Source organism: Tachypleus tridentatus, chromosome 3 (genome assembly GCF_004210375.1).
Source record: "Tachypleus tridentatus isolate NWPU-2018 chromosome 3, ASM421037v1, whole genome shotgun sequence".
NCBI lineage: Eukaryota > Metazoa > Arthropoda > Merostomata > Xiphosura > Limulidae > Tachypleus > Tachypleus tridentatus.
In genome coordinates, this window is record NC_134827.1 from 42,626,242 (window position 1) to 42,648,181 (window position 21,940).

At 33.3% G+C, this 21,940-nt stretch overlaps 1 long non-coding RNA gene across 1 annotated transcript; it reads left to right on the forward strand.

The window, feature by feature from the left end:
* Positions 1-18,397: 18,397 nt before the first annotated feature.
* LOC143246763 (uncharacterized) lies at positions 18,398-21,208 on the forward strand. Its single transcript, XR_013026147.1, has 2 exons — positions 18,398-18,724; positions 20,079-21,208. It is a non-coding gene; the product is annotated as an uncharacterized LOC143246763 (long non-coding RNA).
* The last annotated feature ends 732 nt before the right edge of the window (positions 21,209-21,940 follow it).

Consider the following 21,940-nt stretch of genomic DNA (forward strand, 5'->3'; position numbering starts at 1 on the left):
AACAAACTTGTTTCTCGATACGAACGACAAATAGAAACACGTGCCAAAAGAAAAGTAAGATATTTGTTTTGTGTATATAATGCTCAGTATAGTAAGAGATCTAACAGTTTTTACAGAGAGATCTACATTGAAGTGTCCTGCACATGTCTTGTTTGTTACTTATTTTCTGTATTAAATCAATATTGTTTCATGTTTTTACTCATTATAAATAGTATCTATCAGTTGACAAACTCACTTTAAGCATGTTATTATGTGAAACTATTCGATTATTGTCAGGTCAAATCAGTCCATTAAAGAATGCCACAACAGTGACTTTAAAAGATAATTTTATATCTCACCACTAAAGGCAGGCTTATTTGACACTAAAATTAATTTTAAAGAGATGTCACATTAGATATACAACTTGTATGTGTAAAGTGATATCACAATAAATATGTAAGTTGTATGTGTAAAGTGATATCACAATAAACAACTAAGTTGTATGTGTAAAGTGATATCACAATAAATATGTAAGTTGTATGTGTAAAGTGATATCACAATAAATATGTAAGTTGTATGTGCAAAGTAATATCACAATAAATATGTAAGTTGTATGTGTAAAGTGACGTTAGAACAGATATCAAAATTATTGGAATCATTTGGATTTATAACACATTGTATTCAAATCAAATATAATACCAGTCATGTATAAAGAATGGTACGTCCTCTCACACTCATTAAATTGTTTTTTTAGAGTAAAATGGGCTATCCTATAATCAACTGCAAGAATTAAACCCCGAATTTCAGACTGTAACTCCAAAAACTTACCATTGACCCACTGGTGGATCGTCCATAAGCCATATTATAAATGTATCACGTAATTCTACGGGTATAACATAAAAATTGTAGCTTGAAAGCTGATATTTTTTTAACAAATTAAATTATTTTCCTACATTAAAAATTTTAACTAATTTCATAACAAAAAAAACAACATTAGTTAATATCTCATTTCTACATTTTCCCTAACATCTAAGTAATTACTATTTCAAGGTGATACTCAAATATTCACCATATTTAATAGTTTGTCTTTATTTTGCCAGTATTTGTTTTTGTCCTTTTGGATATAGAGGAGAAAGAGAAAACAGATGATGCAGTAGGAACTGAATCTGATAATAACTAGAAACAGTTGGGTGACTTTCAATAAATTTGAAATCATCAAAAGTGGACATTCTTCACATGATGTCAAACACGAACTGGCTATCTGCTCTTTGTGCACTGCTGTTACTGGAAAAAACTTATTTTTTTAGCAGTACAAGCCTGCAGACTTATGGTTGAGGTACTTAGACATGGGAAATACATACACCTGGTGTTAATACTTAACAATATATTAATATACATTTTCAAAATAAAATTGAAAATCTCTAAACTTCGATTCACATAGGAATGTTGTGGGCAACTACTGCCTCTCTAAACTTCCCACAGTTCTTTAGAGAAACGTGCTTAAGGTATTTTTTAAATTTTTTTATCTGTAAGGCTCAAGGATATCAGGTACCAAAAGAAGTCTTTCAATAGAAGACGCGAGAAACCTGTTGCAAAAATAAACAACTGGTAATTACTTCTACCAGTTTACCAAACACAACTGTCTATTGAAACAGTGGAAAATTATACATACTGATAATACAACTTACTAAAGAAATAATGAATGCAATATTTGTGATAAAAATATAACTGACTATTGAAACAACGGAAGTACTGTATACATTTGACAAAACGACTTACTAATAAAACAATGTTGTTGTTGGTAATAATAAAAACTTTTTTTGTTGCAAAGCTGGTTTTAGTTCAACAACCGGTACACTTATTATTGAAACTTATCATAAGATTTACTTAATGTACGTGTAACTTTGTAACAAGCTTCAGTTAGAACATAGAGCGTATGTCATGTACCTATAAAAAAAATGATAATATTAACACGGGGTATTTATGACGGTGAATCATTAGCTGGTGAGTGAGGATAACTTTAACTTTAGTCTATAAACTACTTATAAATAGAACACTGTTGGTCCAGCCATGACATTAAAACTTATATAAAACAGACAAAGTTCCACTCTTGTGATTTATCTTGATAAATACACCATGTTAATATTATTATTTTATTGACTAAAGTTATCCTCACCCACCAATTACTTATCAACCTTTATAAATACACCATGTTAATATTACTATTTTATTGACTAAAGTTATCCTCACTACCAATTACTTATCTACCTTTATAAATACACCATGTTAATATTACTATTTTATTGACTAAAGTTATCCTCACCCACCAACTACTTATCTACCTTTATAAATACACCATGTTAATATTACTATTTTATTGACTAAGGTTATCCTCACCCACCAACTACTTATCTACCTTTATAAATACACCATGTTAATATTACTATTTTATTGACTAAAGCTATCCTCACCCACCAACTACTTATCTACCTTTATAAATACACCATGTTAATATTACTATTTTATTGATTAAAGTTAAAGTTATCCTCATGTCAGAGTTAAATACTATACAAAAACCATTTCTGTTTATTGTACATTGATAAAGTCAGAGATTATTATTGTTAGGTTTCGTTAACTTCTAATTTCTTGACTGTACACTGAAGTCTGTTTTTATTTTGAATGTTGATAAGAATACAGGAAACTTCCATGCAAACGATAAGAAAGTAGCACACCCAGTTAGTAAACGGGTTGCGCATATAATGAGACCTTGAGCACGTTTTTGCACAATTCAGTTCTACACCTGCAGGGTGAACTATTTTAAGAGCAAGTAATGGAACACCAGTGATTGTACAAGATTATGGCACACATTCAAGGACACGCACAGCTCTGAAATCTTGGATTTCACAACAACAGTCCTGTTGGTTTCACAACAAGATAAAATATATTTTATCTTTATATTGTTTTCTCTTAGCTTGTCATACGATCAGTAGAATAAACGTCGACGATGTATATAATTGTATCTCTCTTCTGTGTACGTTATATAACAACGACAATGTATATAATTTTATTTATCACTTATTATTTCTATGTCTGTTTCATTACACAAATGATTTATCAAATCTTATTTCTAAATTTTTGTTGAGATGTTTTGATTTATCTGAAGATTGTTGGTATGGTATTAACACTTTTATTCCCTGATAGTGCAGTTGTAAAGATACATATCTACAACGCTAAAATCAGGGGTTCGATTTTCCTAGGTGGACTCAGCAGATAACCAAATGTGACTTTGCTATAAGAAAAACACACACACACACACCCGTATAACCTTTTATTAAAATAGAGAACAACGTTTCGATTTTCTGCGGTTATCTTCAGGTTAACAGGTTCCTTATTAACCCAGTCGTCTTGAGATCGATTTTTACTTCAAGTGCGTCTTTTATCATGACAAAGATTTTCGTTTTGTTTGTGGTAACAGTGCTCATTCAGTTAGAGTATATTCAGAAAAACGAATTTCCTATTCATGGTTACACTTCACTCTAAATACTCTCAAATTAAAGTTTGTGTTACTTTGTTTATTTCAAACAAGCAGGCTCCAATTTTAAAATAAAGATCACTAAATGTTAAGTGTTATTTTAAAATTTGTGACTCATGGATTCTTGACTCTTGTCTACAGCTTAGGGCTAATACGTCCATACTGAGGCAGATTGTTACCCATAATGTTAATGTGTGATAACTCACTTTATTTTATACACAGTGTTTTAAAATCTTATCTTTGAAGTGAATTACAACTTTTTCGTAAATCAATACACTCATAGAAGACCTACACGTAGAACATTGGTTTATAGAGTGAAGTAGGCTAAACAAAGCAGGGTCTTGTGGATGGCTACAGATACCTACTATATTTCTTTCGTTATCACAGCACGTAACAAATTTATTTTGTTGTTGCTTAGACATGTGTACTAGAAAACACAAGATGACTGTTATCAGTCGTCAATTCTCGTTTATCCTAACGTTGTGCCCTAAATAATATCGTCGGATTAGCGTGACTTATATGAGTACTACCATTATTCGACTGGTGTAATATGACCTGTGTGAAGACAGTGTGTGAACACAATGGTAAAAAATAGCATTATCTAATTTGGATTAAATGTCCTTTTAAATGGCTGATTTTTAACCATTAAATTTCTACCTCTAGGAAACAAGTGCCGAGCTTATAAGTTTATAAACGAAGATTTATCGGTAAATAATGCAAACCAAGAGATTTCAACACTTTGGGCACGATTTTAAACATGACATAACAATATACCTTTAAATACATAAACGATGACTATATATATATATACATGAATTGTGACAATATATATATATATACCTTTACATATATGAATGATGACTATTTATACATACAATTAGATACATCAACGGTGACTATATATATATATATCTTTATGGATATAAACATTGACATTTCAATACGTACACGGTCACTATATACGTATACCTTCAGATACATGAACTGTGACAATATATATATATATATACACCTTTCAATTCATGAACGATGACTATATGTATACCATTAAATGTATGATTGACAACTGTATATACATTTACTTAGATACATGAACGGTAACTACATATATATACTTTAGATACACAAAAGGGTGACTATATATATATATATATATATATTTCAATACATGAACGGTGAACTACATATATACCTTTAAATACTCGAACGGTGACTATATACGTATACCTTTCAATACATAAACGATGACTATATATATATATATATATATACGTTTAGATATATTAACGGTGACTATATACATATACCTTTCAATACATAAACGGTGACTATACAAATGGCTGACTAGTATGCCACGTAGATTTTGTGCTCAATGTAAAGTTTATATTAAAGTTGGTGATAAAGCCCTTCATTGCTCTGGTGAGTGTCAAAAATGGTATCATTTAAGATGTAAGAACTTAACTGAACAGGATTTGGAATATTTAAATGAAATTGGGAAAAGTTATGAATGTGATTTTGTATGAGAAAAGAAAGTTAAGCCTAAATAGTGAAACTCCATTAAGAAGGACTGTGTCCATTTCGTTAGAGGGGAGACAGTTAATCTTGTTGAGAATAGTGAGCTTGATTTAAATATGGGGAGGCAGATATGAAGTGGCTTAAGACAAAAGTTACTGAAATTTTGTCAAGACTTGATGACTTTCACTTAATTAAAGTAAAGGTCGAAGAATTAGTGACTTCCTTTCAATATTATTCAGAGAAGGTAGAAACTATGAGTGAGGATATCACAACTTTGAAAGCTGAAGTTAAGGAGTGTAAACAGGAAAATAAAACATTAAAGCATGAAAATGAAGAATTGTGGAAGGAGATGGCAAGTTTTCGGAGGAAGATGTGTGAAGCGGAACAATATTCTTATAACTATAATGTTTTGATTGGAGGTATTCCAGAGAAGCCTAATGAGAATTTGCAAGAAGTTGTTGAGAAGATTACAACTACTTTTGGGGTTGACTGTGCTCCTACAGATATTGACACTGTTCATCGTATAGGAAAGAAAACAACTGAAAATAAGAGTCCGAGACAGATTGTTGTTAAGTTTTGTCGTAAGCAAATTAAATTTGATCTGCTTAAACTTAAGAAAACTAAATTTCGCTCTCTTAATACTAATGATATTAAGGTCTGTAATGAATCTTATCCAGTTTATGTTAACGAACATCTCTCCCCATATTATCGTGATATTTTCATGCAAGCAAAACGAAAACAGAAAGATCTTGGCTATAAATTTCTTTGGGTATCGAATGGTAATATTCTTATTAGGAAATCAGAAACTACTCAGCCCATTGTTTTACGTTGCTTGATTGATCTTAATAATTTATAAATACTGCAATGGCTGATGATTTTGATGATATTGTTGGTGTTACACCAACTTTGTCTTCTTTCTGATTTACCAAATGTTTTTCTGTTGGTCATTTAAATTTAATACATGTTAATATTCAAGTCTTACTCAAAATTTTGACCAATTTCTTGTTTTTTTACAATCAAGCGTTGTTAAATTTCATATAATAGCTTTTCTGAAACTTGGTTTGTTGAGGATGGATTTGTTTCCTTTTCGATTCCAGGTTACTCCTTTTATTCTTCATCTTCTGGTCTAAATAAGGCTAGTGGAGTGGCAGTTTTGTTAAATTTGAGATACTGACTATGATAAAAGAAGTGCAGTACATTAAGTCTGATGCTTTAATTTTATTTTGTATGATTCAAAATAAGAAATTTAATCTCTTTGTTGTTTATCGATCTCCTAGATTGCCTGTATTGAAATTTATTGATGAGCTTTCATTAGAATTGAATTTATACAAATATGATATTAATATACTTGTTGGTGATTTTAATATAGATGTTTTGACATTTGATGATGTGTGTTATAAAAATGCATATTTTAAGTTTTTGTCTGAGAACAATCTTCGTATTATTATTTCTTCTCCTACACGGATAACCAATGTTACTAATTCTTGTATTGATCATTTTTTAATTAGTGGAAATACTATTAAAATTGTTATTCTTATATTGTTGAGAGTTTTTTGACCGATCATTTTCCAATTGTTTTATGTATAGACATTTTATCGGATCTAGAACATGTCTCAAATGTTCAAAAGATTAAGTTTAATGAATTGAGTTCTTGTTTGAATTTTTCAGATTGGTCCTGTGTTATGAATTGTTCTGATGTTAATGTTGCTTATGATAATTTTGCTGAAGTGTTAACTGATTGTATTCAAAGTTGTACTACTACTGTTTCTGTGTCACGAAAGTTTAGAAAAATTAAGCCATGGATTACCAGTGAATTGGTTTTGTTAATGATTAAAAGAGATAAGTTAAAAAAGAAAGTACATCAATTTCCTGATGATATTTATCTAAAGATTAGATTTAAGTGTTTAAGGAATTATGTTGTTAGCTTGACCCGTAAGACTAAATGGACTTATTATCATAACCTGTTTAAGAATGCTAAAACTATTAAACAGAATTGGAATATTGTTAACTCTATTATTGATGTTAAAAAAAAAAAAATAAGAAATTTTGTAATTTTGGTACTACTGATTTATCTGATTTGAATTATTTTTTTGTTAATGTTGCTAAATCTACTTGCTCCAATCCTAAATTTTGTTCTCAGGGCATGCCTCCTGCTCCTTCTTCTTCTTGTTACCTATATCCTGTTACTGTATCTGAAACTATGAATAATATTTTCTCCTTATCAAATTCAGCTTCTAATGGTGTAGATGGTGTTTCGGTTAAGATTTTGAAAGCTAATGCTAATCTTTTGCACCAATTTTGACTTTTTTAATTAATTTATCTTTTACTCAAGGGAAGTTTCCTAATGCTTTAAAGTTATCATTGGTCATTCCTATTTATAAATCTGGTAATATTTCTGATTTTACGAATTATAGACCTATTTCCTTATTAATACATTTCTCTAAACTATTTGAAAAATCTATGAAGATTAGAATTTTATCATTTCTTGATAGACATTCAGTTTTGTCTCCTTCTCAATTTGGCTTTCGGCCTGGGCTTGGAACGGAGGTTGCTGTTGCTAAACTTGTGGGAAGTATTACAGAAGCTTTGGATTCTGATCTTCATCCAATTGCTGTTTTTCTTGACTTAGCCAAAGCTTTTGATTCTGTTAATCATAAAATATTGTTAAATAAATTATCTTATTATGGTTTTAGAGGCATTGTTTTTGATTGGTTTTTTCTTACTTTCACAATAGAAAGCAATCAGTTTGTATCCATAATAATTATAGTGATTGGCTTACAATTAATGTTGGAGTACCACAAGGTTCTGTTCTGGGCCCTTTATTATTTCTCATTTATATAAATGATATTCTTTACCAACAGTTTTTTGAGATATCCAAGCCTATGCCGATGATATTGCTATTGTTTATAGTAAGCCAAATCTAATTAATGAAGCCATTATTTCTAGTGATCTTAATAAAATTAAAATTGGCTTTTCTGTAATGACTTATCCTTAAATATATCTAAATCTTTTCTTCTTCAGTTTAACCTTTATGGTGTCATTCCAGCTTTTCCTTCTATTTTTTATCATTCTAGTGATTGTTATACTTACCCTAATTGTAAGTGTCCCAAATTGACTCAAGTTTCCTCTGTTAAATATTTAGGAATTATTTTAGATCGAAAATTAAATTGGCAATTTCATATTAATTCTTTAGTTAATAAATTAAAATATAGTTCTATGCTAATTTTGAACTTAGTCATTGTGCTCCTTATCATATTTTGTTAAGTGTATATTATGCTCTCTTTCAATCTTTCTTACAATATTGTATTTCAATTTGGGGTGGCACATATAAGACTTTTTTAATTCCTATTCACAAGTTGCAAAAAAAGTGTTTTCTCTCTTATTTTACTCATAGGCTTGATACCGATTTCAGTAAATTTAACTCCCTCTTTCATATGATAAACTTTATTTATATTTTTTAGCTTTATCTACATTGCATGTTTCTTTTTAATAGGCCTTTTAAAGTCACTTCATATTTTACACGACTTCAATCTTTTTTTCCAATTAATGTACCCACACCACGTAAAACAGTTACACTTCATCAATATCTTTATTTGGCACCTCGTATTCATAATTTTATTCCTTATAGTATAAGATCTTCTATTAATCGTGTTAATCAAAAGAAATACTTAAAACAATGGATCTTAAATACTGATGATAATATTCTGGGAACTTTACATTGATTTTGTAAGTTTTGATTTTACATTTTATGTGTTTAACCATCACAGGACGAGTTAACTCTTTGTTGATGGTTTTAAAATGATATTTGATTTTTTGTGTCTAATTTATTGCTTAATAAATTTATTATTATTATTATTATTATATATATATATATACGTTTAGATATATTAACGGTGACTATATACATATACCTTTCAATACATAAACGATGACTATATATATATATATACGTTTAGATATATTAACGGTGACTATATACATATACCTTTCAATACATAAACGGTGACTATATATATATATATACGTTTAGATATATTAACGGTGACTATATACATATACCTTTCAATACATAAACGATGACTATATATACATATATATACGTTTAGATATATTAACGGTGACTATATACATATACCTTTAGATACATGAACGGTGACTATATATATATATATACCTTTATAAATAGTGACTATATATATATATATACATTTAGGTACATGGGCTGTGATATTAAATTTTTTTACAAAATTACACAATAAGCAGATTTTCTGGTGAAGCTATAATTGTAGTTCTAACTAGTTCCTTGAAGGTATTGTGCAATTAAAGTTAATTTTATATACCAGTTAGATGTGCAGCCTTCGTAGACACTGAGAGGATTTCTTGTCCTTCAGATTAAGTCATCTTACGTTATTGTAGTTTCTTGAATAGCCACTTTTCCTGGTCTTTATCACAGTATTTTGGTTAAACAATATTTCAGTAAATAATTTGCTATTATCCGTGTAATAAACGTATGTTGATAAATATTAATTGTAGTGTATAATTTGCTATTTTACATATAATAAACATATGGTGAAAAACAGTATTTTCTGTGTATAATACGCTGCTATCTCTATTGTTTCCCGCTGGTAGAGCTGTAAATCTACAAATTTACAAGGCTAAAACCAGGGGTTCCATTCTCCTCGGTGGACTCAGCAGATAGCTCGATGTAGCTTTGCTATAAGAGAATAAACTATCCATATAACATAAAATACAGATTAATAGTGGCAGTTTGTTGATGACGGTTCATAATTTAGATAAAAGTTAGACTTGAAATGTAATTTTCTACATATCTCTATTTCTTACCGTAATTAACAAGTTAAAAATGTTATTTGTGGAGATAGTGAGGACCGTGTGATATAGTGATATTTGAGGAGATAGTGAGGATCATGAGATATAATGATATTTGAGGAGATAGTGAGGACCGTGTGATATAGTGATATTTAGGAAGATAGTGAGGACCGTGAGATATAATGATATTTGAGGAGATAGTGAGGATCGTGAGGTATAATAATATTTGGGGAGATAGTGAGGACCGTGCGATATAGTGATATTTGGGGAGATAGTGAGGACCGTGCGATATAGTGATATTTGGGGAGATAGTGAGGACCGTGAGATATAATGATATTTGAGGAGATAGTGAGGACCGTGCGATATAGTGATATTTGTGGAGATAATGAGGATCGTGAGATATAATGATATTTGAGGAGATAGTGAGGATCGTGCGATATAGTGATATTTGGGGAGATAGTGAGGACCGTGAGATATAATGCTATTTGAGAAGATAGTGAGGACCGTGCGATATAGTGATATTTGGGGAGATAGTGAGGACCGTGAGATATAATGCTATTTGAGGAGATAGTGAGGACCGTGAGATATAATGATATTTGAGGAGATAGTGAGGACCGTGTGATATAGTGATATTTGGGGAGATAGTGAGGACCGTGAGATATAATGATATTTGAGGAGATAGTGAGGACTGTGTGATATAGTGATATTTGTGGAGATAATGAGGATCGTGAGATATAGTGATATTTGGGGAGATAGTGAGGACCGTGAGATATAATGATATTTGAGGAGATAGTGAGGACCGTTGGTTGTCTTTGAAAGGGATAAAAAAGGTAGATCCTTTTTTATTTCTATTCAATTGTTTTTTTAAACTGAAAGCTAAATAATGAAGCCTTGCGTATGAACAGTTAACATTATAACATCCATATTGTTTTCTCGTATTTCATTGTAAAGATCTGCAAATTCCTTTTAAATATGCATTCTTATTTCTAATAACTTACTGCAAGGAAAGTGTAGAAGCAACCATATCTACTAGTATTTTTCAAAGTTTATAACTGAAAGAAAGGGACACATTAGGGACATAAGGTCAGGGGTTTGACACAACCCAAATCTACCGCATTCTTTGTCATTGTTCTCCATGAAAGTTTACTTTATAATTTGGGGACTGAGTCCTGTATTTGAAAACATTGTCAGTTAAGTATCTGAACATCTAACTATTTCATGTCATCGTTGTTTTATGAGTAGATAAAAATACATATGTAATCATCTTTCTTTTGTAAGTTTACAAACAAAGACAACATAACATTCTGTGTTTGATCAAAAATACCCTTTGTTCGTATTCCTTACCATGTCTGAATTTCATTAGTTTTATTAATTTAGACAGGTATGAGAACCTTCTTTCGAAGTATAGAAATCCGGTTAGTCCAGTTTCTAATGTTCTCGTCTTTCTAAGTGGGCAGGTATTATAATGAGCTTTATTTATTCTTGCAGTTGTTTTGGATTCAGGTTAATATTTAATGATGTCGAAAAAACCCATTTGACGATGACCGAAGAAGGTCGAAACGTTAATGGATTCTCTAAATAAAAATTTTCTCAACCCAAACGAGCCGTTTTTACATATATAAGGTTTTAGTTTCTGAGGAAATGTTATACCAAAACAACTACCAGAATAAAGAAAGCTTATTAAAATACGGTCACTCCACTCCTGTGATAGTCACCGAGCAAGCAACACGTGCTGTTCTTACTGCCACCATGCTGTTTAAGATGCCAGGACCTGTCACGCCAGTTCCCCCACCGGTCTCTCCTGTAATCGTCGACGGCCTACCTCCTAACTTCACTTCCCTACGTAGCCACGTTCGTCGTCCAAGCCAAGCCGGGCTCAACTATCGACCCACCACGACTGGAATCCTTCGGAAATTTGATCCAGACCTCCACAACCGGTCTTCTTCCTCAAAATTATAATAGAACGTTGTTTGTTTATCTTTACAGACTAGGGTTGAGCAAGAGGAACTTCCTTGACTATAGATTTCTCACCTGTCAGGAAAAGAAGGTTTGTAATTTTGGTCACGAGATTTGCATAGGGAAGAACATCAAGGACAAGGAGAAACGACCGATAACTAAATGTGGCTTCAAAAAAGTTGTGGTAGATTTTCATAGAATATTGCAACACCCTAAATTTATACACATTACTAATGTTACAATAAAACATTCCTTCAAGGTTCGGTCAAAACAACACAGTGTGTTATTAACAATTATTTTAACTCATGTGTCTCTTACTATTGTTATATAAAATATTTAATATTTTCAGTAGATGTGCTCAATGACAATAATATCTGTATAGATCTATTTATATTAATTTGGGGTTAGAAAACCATTACTGAACAACTAAGAATAAAACTCAGCAGGGTTTCTAGCCATCAAGAAAGCACAGCTGGTAGGCCTGGCATGGCCAAGCGCGTAAGGAGAGCGACTCGTAATCCGAGGGTCGCGGGTTCGCGCCCGCGTCGCGCTAAACATGCTCGCCCTCCCAGCCGTGGGGTGTATAATGTGACGGTAAATCCCACTATTCGTTGGTAAAAGAGTAGCCCAAGAGTTGGCGGTGGGTGGTGATGACTAGCTGCCTTTCCTCTAGTCTTACACTGTTAAATTAGGGACGGCTAGCATAGATAGCCCTCGAGTAGATTAGTGCGAAATTCCAAAACAAACAAGCACAGCTAGTATATATCATCTGATGGTAGTTTAAGTAACCCTTAGCTAATGATCATAGTTTCGACCCTGGTGATTGTTCATCTTTCACATGAAGATTATATGTAAGATTTATCAAAACTTCAAGCATATTAATACAGCTGTTTCCGAGTAAGACATGATATAAGATTACATACGAAAGCATACAATATGAAAATAACTACACACATTTAGAGTACAAAAGATTACAAGTGAATAATATATACAGATGTCTTCGTATACATTCGTGAAATGTTTACATGTTTTGTTTCTCACAAAAAAGTCATAACTTTGTCAATATTTTAAGAAGCTTTTGTAGTAAATAAACATTTTGTGTTTTAGTAATATAGAAATGCTCATGATTTATTGTCTATGTATATTTAACATATATTGTTGGTCAAGAAGGTTCTTGAATTCCTCTTGTTTTAGCCAACCGTTGCTATGTGTCATTTACCCTGATTAGCCACTTTGGACGTCCCATGGAGAGAATAGCCACACAGTATATGAAAGGAGACAGTCAGGTGACCTTTCAAGGTAATGACCCCTCTTGCATTTCATTGGGATTCCCAGTCATTTGTATTTCTGTGACCACATATGACGATAATAATTTAAATATCTAACGTGAATTTTATTCAGTCTTAAACATAATTTCGAGATATACGGTCAACTAGTTATTGTAACACATAAAGTATATAATTGATCTAGCCGTGTTTAGTTATACTTACATTACAGTAGACATATTCCGTCTTTAAGCAAACCTAACTTACCAAATGTAGGAACATAAGTTTTACTTGAAAATACCGCAGACTATATGATAGAAACTTTTGGTGCCACAATATATTTATTATATAGTTAGTTGTAAAATAAATAAACTCTCACGTATCTTAGTTTGTAAATTGTATTCACCATATTCGAAGGATTTACAAATAAATCAGTTAATCCTTGAATAGTCTAGGACAGTTTCCAGGTTTAACAAAAGTACCCTCATAGACATAGAACTTTTAACAATGTTCTAAAGGTTTATGATTTTTTTCCTTGCAAATGATGGCACGGGAAGATGAGCTTCCTCTGTTCTTGTGACTGATGGGACGGGAAGAGGAGCTTCCTCTGTTCTTTTGACTGATGGCACGGGACGAAGAGCTTCCTCTGTTCTTGTGACTGATGGCACGGGACGAAGAGCTTCCTCCGTCCTTCTGACTGATGACACTAGTAGGAGAACTTCCTCTGTCCTTCTAATTGATGGCACAAGTAGGAGAACTTTCTCTGTCCTTCTGACTGATGGCACTAGTAGGAGAACTTTCTCTGTCCTTCTGACTGATGGCACTAGTAGGAGAGCTTCCTCTCTCCTTCTGACTGATGGCACTAGTACGAGAGCTTTCTCATGTCCTTCTGACTGATGGCACTAGTACGAGAGCTTCCGATATCTAGAGCATTTAGTTCAGTTTATGATGTTCTTCTCCTACATAAAGGTAAGGGGACCTTAAACAAATGAATAGTCATCGTGGTTTGGCATCTGGAGAGTGTGAGAATAATTCGGCCAGTTTTTATAGGACACTCAGATCTTTCCCAACTAGAGTAACCCCACTCCAGTTGTGGTCAAAACCTTAAGATAAGAGTCAAGAAATACGTAAAGTACAGTTGTCAGACACAAACCATCAACAATAACTATCTAACATTTAGGTGAGATGACAAATACTCAATTGCAAAGAAGTTAATACATGGGATAATTATGAGCTTCTTTGTGTTACCAGGTATCATGGATTGTAAAAACGTTTGGAATCGAGAAGGACTAATGGATAAGATATCAAAAGAAACTGCCACTCAATATCAGGGTCATCTAAGGGTCGGGGTCCCTTAACAGCCTATCACCCTGTACCCACAACTTTTGTTACATCTAAGAAAGGTTTTAATTAAAACTTTATAGGGAAGAGACTTATAGGGAAGGTAAAGAAGAACTCGGCCATTTTATATGGAATGTTGAACAGTAATTTTCTTAAATGGCTGGTCGTTAGAAAATACCACAAATATTTGATATTGAGTTTGGATCGACCTACCTTTGATGGTGTAGAACACTTAAGTAAAGTGCAAGTTGGAGATTTTAGACAGTCACTGCTAATTTGGCCTAGCTTAAAACTCAGAAGAGTGGTGGCACCACTGAGAGTCTGACCACTTATGCAAATGATTTGTACCATTCACATGTGAAAGCATACCTGATAATGAGCTTTGCAGATACAGATGTCATTTTTGTAGGAAATTTCACTGAGTGACTTTCTGGAAAATTACATGATATTAGCTGGATTTCAGACATATTCCATTCATAATTGAGAAAAATTCTTTAACAGGAAAGTACAAAGTAGTAACATCAAAGTACGAGCAGAAATGGGCGATGTGTTATCCAGGTTTTCAGCAGGAATATTAATTGAAATAACCAAGTTTAACAGTTGTACTAATACTGCAGCTTTCACATTGCATCTGAGAATGAATACACAGCTGCCAATAGATGTAAGGTCATTAATACAGCTGTTTCGGAGTAAGACATGATAAAAGATTACATAAGAAAGCATACAATATGAAAATAACTACACACATTTAGAGTACAAAAGATTACAAGTGAATAATATATACAGATGTCTTCGTATACATTCGTGAAATGTTTACATGTTTTGTTTCTCACAAAAAAGTCATAACTTTGTCAATATTTTAACAAGCTTTTGTAGTAAATAAACATTTTGTGTTTTAGTAATATAGAAATGCTCATGATTTATTGTCTATGTATATTTAACATATAATGTTGGTCAAGAAGGTTCTTGAATTCCTCTTGTTTTAGCCAACTGTTGCTATGTGTCATTTACCCTGATTAGCCACTTTGGACGTCCCTTGGAGAGAATAGCCACACAGTATATCAAAGGAGACAGTCAGGTGACCTTTCAAGGTAATGACCCCTCTTACATTTCATTGGAATTCCCCAGTCATCTGTATTTCTGTGACCACATATGACGATAATAATTTAAATATCTAACGTGAATTTTATTCAGTCTTAAACATAATTTCGAGATATACTGTCAACTAGTTATTGTAACACATAAAGTATACAATTGGTCTAGCCGTGTTTAGTTATACTTACATTACAGTAGACATATTCCGTCTTTAAGCAAACCTAACTTACCAAATGCAGGAACATAAGTTTTACTTGAAAATACCGCAGACTATATGATAGAAACTTTTGGTACCACAATATATTTATTATATAGTTAGTTGTAAAATAAATAAACTCTCACGTATCTTAGTTTGTAAATTGTATTCACCATATTCGAAGGATTTACAAATAAATCAGTTAATCCTTAAATAGTCTAGGACAGTTTCCAGGTTTAAGAAAAGTCCCCTCCTGGACATAGAACTTTTAACAATGTTCTAAAGGTTTATGAATTTTTTTCCTTGCAAATGATATCACGGGAAGAGGAGCTTCCTCTGTTCTTGTGACTGATGGGACGGGAAGAGGAGCTTTCTCTGTTCTTTTGACTGATGGCACGGGAAGAAGAGCTTCCTCTGTTCTTGTGACTGATGGCACGGGAAGAGGAGCTTCCTCTGTCCTTCTGACTGATGACACTAGTAGGAGAACTTCTTCTGTCCTTCTGACTGATGGCACAAGTAGGAGAACTTTCTCTGTCCTTCTGACTGATGGCACTAGTAGGAGAGCTTTCTCATGTCCTTCTGACTGATGGCACTAGTACGAGAGCTTCCGATATCTAGAGCATTTAGTTCAGTTTATGATGTTCTTCTCCTACATAAAGGTAAGGGGACCTTAAACAAATGAATAGTCATCGTGGTTTGGCATCTGGAGAGTGTGAGAATAATTCGGCCAGTTTTTAAAGGACACTCAGATCTTTCCCAACTAGAGTAACCCCACTCCAATTGTGGTCAAAACCTTAAGATAAGAGTCAAGAAATACGTAAAGTACAGTTGTCAGACACAAACCATCAACAATAACTATCTAACCTTTAGGTGAGATGACAAATACTCAATTGCAAAGAAGTTAATACATGGGATAATTATGAGCTTCTTTGTGTTACGAGGTATCATGGATTGTAAAAACGTTTGGAATCGAGAAGGACTAATGGATAAGATATCAAAAGAAACTGCCACTCAATATCAGGGTCATCTAAGGGTCGGGGTCCCTTAACAGCCTATCACCCTGTACCCACAACTTTTGTTACATCTAAGAAAGGTTTTAATTAAAACTTTATAGGGAAGAGACTTATAGGGAAGGTAAAGAAGAACTCGGCCATTTCATATGGAATGTTGAGCAGTAATTGTCTTAAATGGCTGGTCGTTAGAAAATACCACAAATATTTGATATTGAGTTTGGATCGACCTACCTTTGATGGTGTAGAACACTTAAGTAAAGTGCAAGTTGGAGATTTTAGACAGTCACTGCTAATTTGGCCTAGCTTAAAACTCAGAAGAGTGGTGGCACCACTGAGAGTCTGACCACTTATGCAAATGATTTGTACCATTCACATGTGAAAGCATACCTGATAATGAGCTTTGCAGATACAGATGTCATTTTTGTAGGAAATTTAACTGAGTGACTTTCTGGAAAATTACATGATATTAGCTGGATTTCAGACATATTCCATTCATAATTGAGAAAAATTCTTTAACAGGAAAGTACAAAGTAGTAACATCAAAGTACGAGCAGAAATGGGCGATGTGTTATCCAGGTTTTCAGCAGGAATATTAATTGAAATAACCAAGTTTAACAGTTGTACTAATACTGCAGCTTTCACATTGCATCTGAGAATGAATACACAGCTGCCAATAGATGTAAGGTCATTAATACAGCTGTTTCGGAGTAAGACATGATAAAAAATTACATAAGAAAGCATACAATATGAAAATAACTACACACATTTAGAGTACAAAAGATTACAAGTGAATAATATATACAGATGTCTTCGTATACATTCGTGAAATGTTTACATGTTTTGTTTCTCACAAAAAAGTCATAACTTTGTCAATATTTTAAGAAGCTTTTGTAGTAAATAAACATTTTGTGTTTTAGTAATATAGAAATGTTCATGATTTATTGTCTATGTATATTTAACATATAATGTTGGTCAAGAAGGTTCTTGAATTCCTCTTGTTTTAGCCAACTGTTGCTATGTGTCATTTACCCTGATTAGCCACTTTGGACGTCCCTTGGAGAGAATAGCCACACAGTATATGAAAGGAGACAGTCAGGTGACCTTTCAAGGTAATGACCCCTCTTGCATTTCATTGGGATTCCCCAGTCATCTGTATTTCTGTGACCACATATGACGATAATAATTTAAATATCTAACGTGAATTTTATTCAGTCTTAAACATAATTTCGAGATATACTCTCAACTAGTTATTGTAACACATAAAGTATATAATTGATCTAGCCGTGTTTAGTTATACTTACATTACAGTAGACATATTCCGTCTTTAAGCAAACCTAACTTACCAAATGTAGGAACATAAGTTTTACTTGAAAATACCGCAGACTATATGATAGAAACTTTTGGTGCCACAATATATTTATTATATAGTTAGTTGTAAAATAAATAAACTCTCACGTATCTTAGTTTGTAAATTGTATTCACCATATTCGAAGGATTTACAAATAAATCAGTTAATCCTTGAATAGTCTAGGACAGTTTCCAGGTTTAAGAAAAGTCCCTCCTGGACATAGAACTTTTAACAATGTTCTAAAGGTTTATGAATTTTTTCCTTGCAAATGATGGCACGGGAAGAGAAGCTTCCTCTGTTCTTGTGAATGATGGGACGGTAAGAGGAGCTTTCTCTGTTCTTTTGACTGATGGCACGGGAAGAAGAGCTTCCTCTGTTCTTGTGACTGATGGCACGGGAAGAGGAGCTTCCTCTGTCCTTCTGACTGATGACACTAGTAGGAGAACTTCCTCTGTCCTTCGGACTGATGGCACAAGTAGGAGAACTTTCTCTGTCCTTCTGACTGATGGCACTAGTAGGAGAACTTTCTCTGTCCTTCTGACTGATGGCACTAGTAGGAGAGCTTTCTCATGTCCTTCTGACTGATGGCACTAGTACGAGAGCTTCCGATATCTAGAGCATTTAGTTCAGTTTATGATGTTCTTCTCCTACATAAAGGTAAGGGGACTTTAAACAAATGAATAGTCATCGTGGTTTGGCATCTGGAGAGTGTGAGAATAATTCGGCCAGTTTTTATAGGACACTCAGATCTTTCCCAACTAGAGTAACCCCACCCAGTTGTGGTCAAAACCTTAAGATAAGAGTCAAGAAATACGTAAAGTACAGTTGTCAGACACAAACCATCAACAATAACTATCTAACCTTTAGGTGAGATGACAAATACTCAATTGCAAAGAAGTTAATACATGGGATAATTATGAGCTTCTTTGTGTTACGAGGTATCATGGATTGTAAAAACGTTTGGAATCGAGAAGGACTAATGGATAAGATATCAAAAGAAACTGCCACTCAATATCAGGGTCATCTAAGGGTCGGGGTCCCTTAACAGCCTATCACCCTGTACCCACAACTTTTGTTACATCTAAGAAAGGTTTTAATTAAAACTTTATAGGGAAGAGACTTATAGGGAAGGTAAAGAAGAACTCGGCCATTTTATATGGAATGTTGAGCAGTAATTGTCTTAAATGGCTGGTCGTTAGAAAATACCACAAATATTTGATATTGAGTTTGGATCGACCTACCTTTGATGGTGTAGAACACTTAAGTAAAGTGCAAGTTGGAGATTTTAGACAGTCACTGCTAATTTGGCCTAGCTTAAAACTCAGAAGAGTGGTGGCACCACTGAGAGTCTGACCACTTATGCAAATGATTTGTACCATTCACATGTGAAAGCATACCTGATAATGAGCTTTGCAGATACAGATGTCATTTTGTAGGAAATTTAACTGAGTGACTTTCTGGAAAATTACATGATATTAGCTGGATTTCAGACATATTCCATTCATAATTGAGAAAAATTCTTTAACAGGAAAGTACAAAGTAGTAACATCAAAGTACGAGCAGAAATGGGCGATGTGTTATCCAGGTTTTCAGCAGGAATATTAATTGAAATAACCAAGTTTAACAGTTGTACTAATACTGCAGCTTTCACATTGCATCTGAGAATGAATACACAGCTGCCAATAGATGTAAGGTCATTAATACAGCTGTTTCGGAGTAAGACATGATAAAAAATTACATAAGAAAGCATACAATATGAAAATAACTACACACATTTAGAGTACAAAAGATTACAAGTGAATAATATATACAGATGTCTTCGTATACATTCGTGAAATGTTTACATGTTTTGTTTCTCACAAAAAAGTCATAACTTTGCCAATATTTTAAGAATCTTTTAGTAAATAAACATTTTGTGTTTTAGTAATATAGAAATGTTCATGATTTATTGTCTATGTATATTTAACATATAATGTTGGTCAAGAAGGTTCTTGAATTCCTCTTGTTTTAGCCAACTATTGCTATGTGTCATTTACCCTGATTAGCCCCTTTGGACGTCCCTTGGAGAGAATAGCCACACAGTATATGAAAGGAGACAGTCAGGTGACCTTTCAAGGTAATGACCCCTCTTGCATTTCATTGGGATTCCCCAGTCATCTGTATTTCTGTGACCACATATGACGATAATAATTTAAATATCTAACGTGAATTTTATTCAGTCTTAAACATAATTTCGAAATATACTCTCAACTAGTTATTGTAACACATAAAGTATATAATTGATCTAGCCGTGTTTAGTTATACTTACATTACAGTAGACATATTCCGTCTTTAAGCAAACCTAACTTACCAAATGTAGGAACATAAGTTTTACTTGAAAATACCGCAGACTATATGATAGAAACTTTTGGTGCCACAATATATTTATTATATAGTTCGTTGTAAAATAAATAAACTCTCACGTATCTTAGTTTGTAAATTGTATTCACCATATTCGAAGGATTTACAAATAAATCAGTTAATCCTTGAATAGTCTAGGACAGTTTCCAGGTTTAAGAAAAGTCCCCTCCTGGACATAGAACTTTTAACAATGTTCTAAAGGTTTATGAATTTTTTTCCTTGCAAATGATGGCACGGGAAGAGGAGCTTCCTCTGTTCTTGTGACTGATGGGACGGGAAGAGGAGCTTTCTCTGTTCTTTTGACTGATGGCACGGGAAGAAGAGCTTCCTCTGTTCTTGTGACTGATGGCACGGGAAGAGGAGCTTCCTCTGTCCTTCTGACTAATGACAATAGTAGGAGAACTTCCTCTGTCCTTCTGACTGATGGCACAAGTAGGAGAACTTTCTCTGTCCTTCTGACTGATGGCACTAGTAGGAGAACTTTCTCTGTCCTTCTGACTGATGGCACTAGTAGGAGAGCTTCCTCTCTCCTTCTGACTGATGGCACTAGTACGAGAGCTTCCGATATCTAGAGCATTTAGTTCAGTTTATGATGTTCTTCTCCTACATAAAGGTAAGGGGACCTTAAACAAATGAATAGTCATCGTGGTTTGGCATCTGGAGAGTGTGAGAATAATTCGGCCAGTTTTTTATAGGGCACTCAGATCTTTCCCAACTAGAGTAACCCCACTCCAGTAGTGGTCAAAACCTTAAGATAAGAGTCAAGAAATACGTAAAGTACAGTTGTCAGACACAAGCCATCAACAATAACTATCTAACCTTTAGGTGAGATGACAAATACTCAATTGCAAAGAAGTTAATACATGGGATAATTATGAGCTTCTTTGTGTTACGAGTTATCATGGATTGTAAAAACTTTTGGAATCGAGAAGGACTAATGGATAAGATATGAAAAGAAACTGCCACTCAATATCAGGGTCATCTAAGGGTCGGGGTCTCTTAACAGCCTATCACCCTGTACCCACAACTTTTGTTACATCTAAGAAAGGTTTTAATTAAAACTTTATAGGGAAGAGACTTATAGGGAAGGTAAAGAAGAACTCGGCCATTTTATATGGAATGTTGAGCAGTAATTGTCTTAAATGGCTGGTCGTTAGAAAATACCACAAATATTTGATATTGAGTTTGGATCGACCTACCTTTGATGGTGTAGAATCATTAAGTAAAGTGCAAGTTGGAGATTTTAGACAGTCACTGCTAATTTGGCCTAGCTTAAAACTCAGAAGAGTGGTGGCACCACTGAGAGTCTGACCACTTATGCAAATGATTTGTACCATTCACATGTGAAAGCATACCTGATAATGAGCTTTGCAGATACAGATGTCATTTTTTGTAGGAAATTTAACTGAGTGACTTTCTGGAAAATTACATGATATTAGCTGGATTTCAGACATATTCCATTCATAATTGAGA